This window comes from Leucoraja erinacea, chromosome 5 (assembly GCF_028641065.1).
Source record: "Leucoraja erinacea ecotype New England chromosome 5, Leri_hhj_1, whole genome shotgun sequence".
In the NCBI taxonomy this organism is placed as follows: domain Eukaryota; kingdom Metazoa; phylum Chordata; class Chondrichthyes; order Rajiformes; family Rajidae; genus Leucoraja; species Leucoraja erinaceus.
Genome location: NC_073381.1, coordinates 60,721,765 through 60,730,353, shown reverse-complemented (window position 1 = coordinate 60,730,353; position 8,589 = coordinate 60,721,765). Strand labels below are relative to the sequence as shown.

General features: G+C 40.8%; 1 long non-coding RNA gene across 1 annotated transcript in view; it reads left to right on the top strand.

Annotated features, from left to right (window-relative positions):
• The first annotated feature begins 1,168 nt into the window (after window positions 1–1,168).
• The window catches only part of LOC129697320 (uncharacterized), a 90,455-nt gene continuing 83,034 nt past the window's right edge, over window positions 1,169–8,589 (top strand). Inside the window, exon 1 of the long non-coding RNA XR_008723495.1 lies at window positions 1,169–1,243. This is a non-coding gene — a long non-coding RNA (uncharacterized LOC129697320). The remainder of the gene's footprint in view (window positions 1,244–8,589) is intronic.

Below are 8,589 nucleotides of genomic sequence, written 5' to 3'. Positions count from 1 at the left end.
AGCAGTTTAAAAACGCTAAGTGGCGAATGTAAAGAAGTAAAAGTTAGGAAGTACAGAAGACAGAACAGGGGTGATGTCACTCGCAGCGGGAGCAGAGGCAGGCAGTCAGATCCATTGTGACGTCCGCAGCGAGACCATCTCATTTAATATGTAAGATTTGAGATTTGTGAACATTTTCATGAATAACTCGAGAAATAATGCATGAAATTTTCAGATAAGGCAAATGTTGACATCATGGCATAAATCTCTATCGGAATATGTAAAAATGTCTTCTTTAGCACGTCGTGTTTTCGAGGAGATGTGAAACGCACACGAACATCACACACACACACAAATACACACACATCCAAGATCAGAGTTTAAGTATAGAGATAGAAATGTGTTCTTCCATGCGGTGATTAGACTTTATTACACTCTCACCAACAGTTAACAATGCATTAAAATGGTTACAATGAGAAAGTTACTTATATATCAATGGAAATATTTTCATGTTGGATAGTCTTTCATACTGCAACAGTCCAGTATATATTGTTTGAAATGTCATTTTTGTTCCCCCATTGATGAAAGCTTATAAAATGACAGTATGGGAATTCCAGTGAACATTGGTGGAAGTGCACTAGATTTAAATATCATTCAAATAAAAACGAGTTATTGAAGGCAAGACAATTCAGGAGAGCACTTCAAAATGCTCACATGCCCATGAAAAATAACCACTTTGCAGTAGCGCCATAGTTAAATCAGAACTTTGCCTGACAGTGCATCCCATGAACAATTAAAGTGTGGTTGCTAAGCACTGATAGAGAATACTTATCCTGCTCAAAGGCACCAGTGGCAGTGGTTTGTAAAGACAAGCCTAACCTTTAAGCATAGAACTGCAAGCTACAGTATGTCCTTGCCATTAGCATTTTGTTAAAAGGATGAAGTTGATTCTTACTACTTCACACCTGACATGAACAGCGACCGGTAATCCGGGGGGGGGAGAGCAGGAAATTTAGTCTCAAGCATGTGAATGATCCCCAATGCAATTGGTTTTTCAGTCCTGTAAATGTACACTAGGAAAGATGGCCTGTAGAGGATGCTGTTGTTAGTTCACTTGTTGTTAGTTGCTGGTAGATTCAGGAGGTTTTGTGGAAACAGTATTGGTGATTTCTCACCAGCGTTTTGAAGTACTTGTTTTTGGGTAGCCCACGATTTAGAAGTGCAGGGATCAGTGCTTCCTGCTAGACCACAGGCTCTGTAGCAGGTAAGAGATTTGAACACTTTTCTATGGAAAGGATTTAGCTGATACACTGAAGGCAAAGGTGAATTAAATCACCAATGTCTGGCTTCACTGAGATATGGCTAAAAAATATGCAGGAAAAATGTTCCCGGTGTTGCAGGAAAAATGTTTCCATAGTTGCAGGAAAAATATTCCCGATGTTTGGGGAATCCAGAACCAGGGGTCGCAGTTTAAGAATAAAGGGTAGGCCATTTCGGACTGACATGAGGACATTTTTTTTCACCCAGAGAATTGTGAATCGGTGGAATATGTTTTTAGAGAGAGTTAGATAGATATAGTTCTCAGGGCTAAAGGAATCAAGGGATATGGCGAGAAAGCAGGAACAGGGTACTAATTTAGGATGATCAGCTATGATAATTTTCAATGGCGATGCTGGCTCGAAGGGCCGAATGGCCTACTCCACCTATTTCCTATGTTTCTATGTCTACTATACAAGCCAACTTCACATAGATACTGGAACCATAGGGTCCACTCCTTCAGATTAATCTATCTGAAAGTTTGATGTGGATATGAGTGGCTGATTTACCAAGGGCAGAATTGGTACATCTCTCCACAGGGTGTTGGTCAACAGTCAAATTCAAAAGTATCCCAAGTTCTCTAAAATCCACTAATGCCAACATGTACCATAAATCTGACAGGATTGAGGCTGGGGCAAGGCTGGAGGATGTCAATGGGTCTATAGTGTTTGAGCATCACCAAACCAAAGAATTCCACAAGTGCGTGCATCTGAACCGAGTATGTGTAACAGGTCACTGGAGGTGTGTTGAAAATTGTGACATATATTGCAGATATTTCTCTTACTGCTGGTAAATATCTGAGAGAATCCAAATAAGTTTTGTCCATTCATTATTTTGCAGCTAACAGCCAACAGTCTAAGATTTTCATGGAAATTAAAAAGCGTTTTTCTCAGCTTAGTTTTAGTCAGAAAAAAGGTTCAATAAATTTTGCAAGTGATAATTTAAATTAAATTATTACCATTTCAAATTTTGTTGTCTAATCTACAATAAGAATAATGGTGTTGTCTGTTTTTTTTTTCCATGCAAATGATACAGCAACATCAGGAAATGGCTGATGAGCATGTGTTAACTATTCAATGCCTACTGTCCATATTTGCTCTGAGTTTTATGACTGTCACTGATGTGGTTCAAACAGTAAATGATTGCTATATTTGAATGTTGAATATAAATTAAACGCACTGCATCCTAACATCGTGGATATTGGCGGCCAATTGTTTGGGACTTCTAGAGCTCCAAAACCACGAAACCTGCGGGCTTTAGCATCTTGGATCGGGCGATCCCTTTACCAGGGGTCGACCTTTGGTGCTCCAACCTGCGGGAGCTGTAGACTTTAACATCGTGAAGCTCGCTGTCCCTGGTTAGGGTCCAACTTCGAGGGCTACTTGCCGCAGGAGTTTTGACCGTCCCGATGTGAGATCTCGATCGCCGGCTGCGGATGGTTCAACTCCACCGACCGAAGGAGGAGAGGAGGAAAGAAGTTAAGACTTTATTGTCTTCCATCACAGTGGGGAATGTGGAGGAGCCGCTGTGGTGGATGTTTATGTCAATTTTTTATGTAGTTGTATGTCTCGTTGCTAACGATTTAAAACACCACAGGTGCATATGGTGAGAAATGTGAGTCAATGGAGTTGCTGGGGAAAGAAAGATTTGACTGCCGCTGTCAGTTCCCCCATTTTAAATCAGAAGAGATTGTATTATGGGGATAAATTGGAATGCAATGAAACATTTTGGTTGTGAGGACATTGTTATTGTTTATTTTAGGCATCACCCTGTTAATAGCTGAGCGCTTCTCATATCTGTGATGCTGTAAGCAATAGTTTTCTTGTAGCTGTACTTCCCCTTACGTGCATACGTCAATAAACTTATGATGAGTGCTGTGTCTGTTATTGGAGCCTGCTGCTTCAATGTTGTTGTTCCTTGCTGAATGCCCATCCTGCAAGAGACAGGGAAGTGTGCAAGAGAGAGACATACTGTTGTTCAGTCAATGTGTCAGTTATGTTTGAATAGGTCACAGTGCATTCCTACTGAAATCTGAGGGTGGAGTTTCTTGTGGTCCAGAGATTTTGAAATTAATTATTTGATTGCTAAATGTTGTTGGAAGATTCATGATTGGAGTTTAGAGTTATAGAGTGGTACAGTGTGGAAACAGGCCCTTCGGCCCAACTTACCTACACCGGCCACATGTCCCAGCTAAACTAGTCCCATCAGCCTGCCCTTGGTCCATATCCCTCCAAATCTGTCCTAGTCTAACTGTTTCTTGGGATAGTCTCAGCCTCAACTACCTCGTCTGGCAGCTTGTTCTATACACCCACTGTCTTTTGTGTGAAAAAGTTACCCATCAGATTCCTATTAAATCTTTTCCTCTTCACCTTGAACCTATGTCCTCTGGTCCTCGATTCCCCTACTTTGGGCAAGAGAATCTGTGCAACTACCCAATCTATTCCTCTCGTGCATTTGGGGAAGCTTTTGTGGATTTGAAGGGGTCTTACTCTCACCTCCCTAAACTTTCAATTTCTCTCAACCAGGCCTCTCAAACAGCATGGAAAATAAGAGAGGGTTGTGAGGGGCTTTGCTGGTATGACTGGTGAGTGATAGGTGGATACAGGTGAGGGGTGGGGGGTTGATAGGCAGATGGTTGTATAAAGGCCAGAAATAAAACGGAAAAGGTGTAAGATAAGGATAGACAAGGTGCGAACTGTGGAGCCAGAGGAAGGAATTTAGGTGTAAGGGAGGGACAAGGATAGAAATGGGTGCGTGCACAAAATTTGGGTGGGTGGGTGGGGGGGGTCAGTAGGTTAACTACCTAAAAGTGGAAAATTCAATGAACATTGTACTCTCACATTTCAGGTGACTAAACTACAAACATCACCCCCTTTCTCTCCCCCCCCCTCCTCCTCCTCTCCCCCCCCCTCCTCCTCCCTCCCCCTCTCTCTCTTCCCTGTGCTCCACCTAGACTTGCACCCACTTCTCCCCTTGTCCCACTCTTTCCATCTACATTCCTTCTTCTGGCTTCACAATTTGCAACTGTTCTGTTCTTATTTCACACCTGTATCCAAGTTTTGTCCTGCCCTCCTCCCTTCCAGCTTTTTTCCCCCGCCCATCACAATCAGTTTGAAGAAGGGTCCTGAAACACCATTTATCCATGTTCTCTCGAGATGCTGCCTGACCCGTTGAGTGACTCCAGCGCTTTATGTCAGAAGGTAGGGTCACTTACTGAGTTAGTAAACCAGAGAACACTGTAGTTAGCATTGGCTATACTTAGCAAACATTGACTGTGCAAAGTTAATAGCTGCCTGCATCAATAACAAGTTTGTAGGAAGGCAGTGCAGATGCTGGTTTATACTGAAGATAGACACTAAGGGCTGGAGTAACTCAACGGGTCAGGCACCATCTCAGGAGAAAAAGGATGGGTGAATATCTGACCCGAAACATTACCCATCCTTTTTCTCCAGTGTTTCTGCCTGACCAGCTGAGTTATTCCAGCACTTTGTGTCTATCTTCAAAAACAAGTGGTTGTATTTCATTCTCTTAGAGTGACGTCCGCACCAGTTTTTACTGGCTAATCAAACCATCTACGAACATCCCTGCATCAGGTCAGTGCTACATGTTTTTAATTACAATCTGGAAATTCAGGTAAAGAGTAAAAGTTTTACTTTTACTCACTGTGCTGTTTCTATATATTCGGTGCTTAATTGGGTATGGTACTTATGTATGACAATTGTCTTACTGATCTGTATGCAAAAAAAATAATTTCATTGTACCTTGGTATACATGATAGTACATGATAGTAAAAGAGCCACCAATCTAACCATTATTTTCCCCTGTGCTCTCTCCTATATTACATGTCCTGCCATACCGACAAGAAATAAAACATTGGAACAGATCTTTGTGCAATTATGTAAAACCTGTGAGAGTTCATCAATGGAAGTGAAAATCAATACCACCTGTTTCATATTATCTAACAAACTTTAAATCTATTCCTTTGTCTCCAGATGCAAAGGCATAATACGTAAATGATCGATTGGCCATTTAAAATGAGTGACTGACCAAGGGCAATCAATGAACACCAAAATGATTGCTTTGAACAATGTTTTTCAAGGTAAGTATGTGGAAAGTTTATTATAAGTAGCCGAGACAAGAAATCTCTTTCCCTTCATAACTATATTGTCCTTAGGGGGTATTTGAAGTTTTACGAACAGGAAGCCATGTAAATATCCTCACCGTCATGTAAAACAAACTCTCTAATATATTTTTATATATAACAATAAAATTAAATCAATAATATAATTACTAGTGGATAGACACAAAGTGCTGATTAAGGGGCTGTCCCACTGCGGCGACCTAATCCACGAGTTCTGGCGAGTTTGCCCTTGACATACTCGCAGCATGGTCGACACGAGGTCCTAGGAGGTCTTTGTAACTCTCCTTCATACTTGAGAGTAGTCCTCACGTACTCGAGGCCTCAGCTAGGTCGCGGCGTATTTTTCAACATGGTGAAAAATGCCCGCGAGTAAAAAGATGTCGCCATGGAAATAATCAACTTTTTTTACTCGTAGGTTTAGTCAAAATAGGTTGTAGTAGGTCGGCATGTTATTCATAGGTAATCGAGGGTGGTCAAAGGTAATCAAACGTAGTCGAAGGTAGTCTTCAACATAGTCGAAGGGAGGTCATAGGAGATCGAAGGAGGTCGTCTTCACTCTCCACTATTCGGTGTCCAATTTTCCTGAAGCTAGTCGAAGCTTCAACATAGTCGAAGGAGGTCTTCAACATGACATTTTTTCACACTCTCCTAAACTCTTCTAAACTCGCGAATTAGGTCGCTGCAGTGGGACAGACCCTTAACTCAGCGGGTCACGCATCCTTTTTCTCCACAGATGCTGCCTGACCTGTTGAGTTTCTCCAGCACTTTGTGTCTATCTTAGGTATAATCCAGCATCTGCAGTTCCTTCCTAAACATATAATTACTAGTTCTAATTATGTTATATGATGTAGTATGTGTTGGACAAAATTCTCTTTTGCAACCTTCTCTCCAATTTTGGAGAGAATTATGCTGAATCCTATCGCCATTTCACTGAACCTTGAAGAGCTCCTGCCCCTTCAGTTCCCAGTGGATTCATTGTTAAATTCATTCTCTGCCCAACTGCATGTGAATGGTGGGTGTTAAGATAATTGGTAGTTTAACATTGCCTTTAACCTGGGAATTACCTCAAAGATAGTCACAAAATGCTGGAGTAACTCAGCGGGACCAGCAGCATCTCAGTAGAGAAGGAATGGGTGACATTTCAGGTCGGAACCAGATGTTTGCAGAAGCACTGAGATACAGTCAATGAAGACCTCAAACACCACAATGCCTTGGGTTCTGCAGGTCATGCAGTGGAAGTCTCCCTTTCGAATTGTCACACAACTCTTGCTCTTTTGACAAAGGGACATTATCTCTGTAACTATGATGTCACAATGTTGTCATGCTTATTCTGCACTCCGGTATTTTTCTCTCTCTGCACTACCTGTTGTACTTGTGTACAGCTTGATTGTACTCATGTATAGTATGATTTGATTTGACGGGACAGCACAAAAAACAACAGCTTTTCAGGAATAAACCTAGTTTGTGTGATTTCGCAAAAACCCAGGACAAGGGGTCACAGTTTAAGGATAAAAGGGGAAATCCTTTAGGACCGAGATGAGATAAACATTTTTCACACAGAGAGTGGTGAATCTCTGGAACTCTCTGCCACAGAAGGTAGTTGAGGCAGGTTCATTGGCTATATTTAAGAGGGAGTTAGATGTGGCCCTTGTGGCTAAAGGTATCAGGGGGTATGGAGAGAAGGCAGGTACAGGATACTGAGTTGAATGATCAGCCATGATCATATTGAATGGTGGTGCAGGCTTGAAGGGCCGAATGGCCTACTCCTGCACCTATTTTCTATGTTTCTATGTTTCTAAATCCCAGTAACATGCTCATGTCCATATTGCACTTCCTCGCCCCTTCCTAAGGTGTGGAGCTGAGAATCATTCACAGCAAACCTAGTGTGGTCAAACTAATAGTTAGTAGAGGTGCAGCATATAACCTATGAGACCTTTATTGACATATCTGTTGCTGCAGAGCTTTCCCAGCTGCGGTTGCAACTAGAGATTATTTGCTAATGCTGGCTGGTTCTCTCATAATAGCAGAAGTACCACTAAAGTGCATAATGAACCTCAAATCAAGACAATCAATTAAAGCTGAGAAGACAGGTTTCTTGCACACTGGAACTCGGTTGGAACCTAATTCATTCCACATAACGTCCAAGGTGGATTGATTAACATGTACATTCACATTTTCAGATGAGATATTAATCACACAAAGTTTGGATGTAGGCTTAGTATATGTATGAAATTGTTGTGTTTTTCTTAGTGTGCATAATTCCACAGAGATCATTAACCCTGTCTGAGTCTACCTTGGAGCATATTTAAATCAGGTTCAAACAACTCCGCCAATCCCCAGTGCATGATAATTATTAAACATTCAATATTTATAAAACACATGGCGTACAATGCTAGCTGTCAAGGTTTCTTTTCTTTGTTCTTAAATGACTGATGACTAACTAAAGTACTGCTTCAGAAGCTCATAGAATACCACTGCAGTCTTTCTGTTGTAAGTAATTTGCTTGAGATTTATAAAGGAAAATCTCTCCAGCTGTTCAAAAAGAAAATGAATATACTGCGTTCCCAGATCATATGATGCTGAAGACAACATTTCAGTTAATTGTGAATGTCACAATAGAAATTGAAATGATGTTGGAAGTGTTTAGAATAATTTTTCTTTATCAGCATACATTGTTATTTTACTTTACTTTATTTGAAATGGTTTATGACCTATTCAACTGTTTCTTGTATTCATTAGGGTTAAATAATTTTTATATATTGCCCCAGAGATTCAAATTAAATCCAATTTTAATGGGCTTTCTTCCTTGATGATTGTGCCAATTTAATAATAAAATCAGAGGACAGTGACCTTCAACACTTAACATGATGGAGAATAAAGTCCATCTGCACGCTTCTGAATATGTTGAAAATAGCTTGCATTCTTGACATCAGTTACAAAAAGCAAGGCACAATTGGTTCAGAGTGTCACGGCCACTGACAAAATAATACAATGTAAATGATGTTGATCGGAGATGCTCCCCCTTCTCAAAGATTCAAACGGCTTATTTTGTACTCGTCCTTTCATTAAATGAATGCTTGTAATACGGTGTCTCTGTTTCACACAATTTCGTATGTGATTAACTTGTAATGAACCTGTCAAATACATACTTA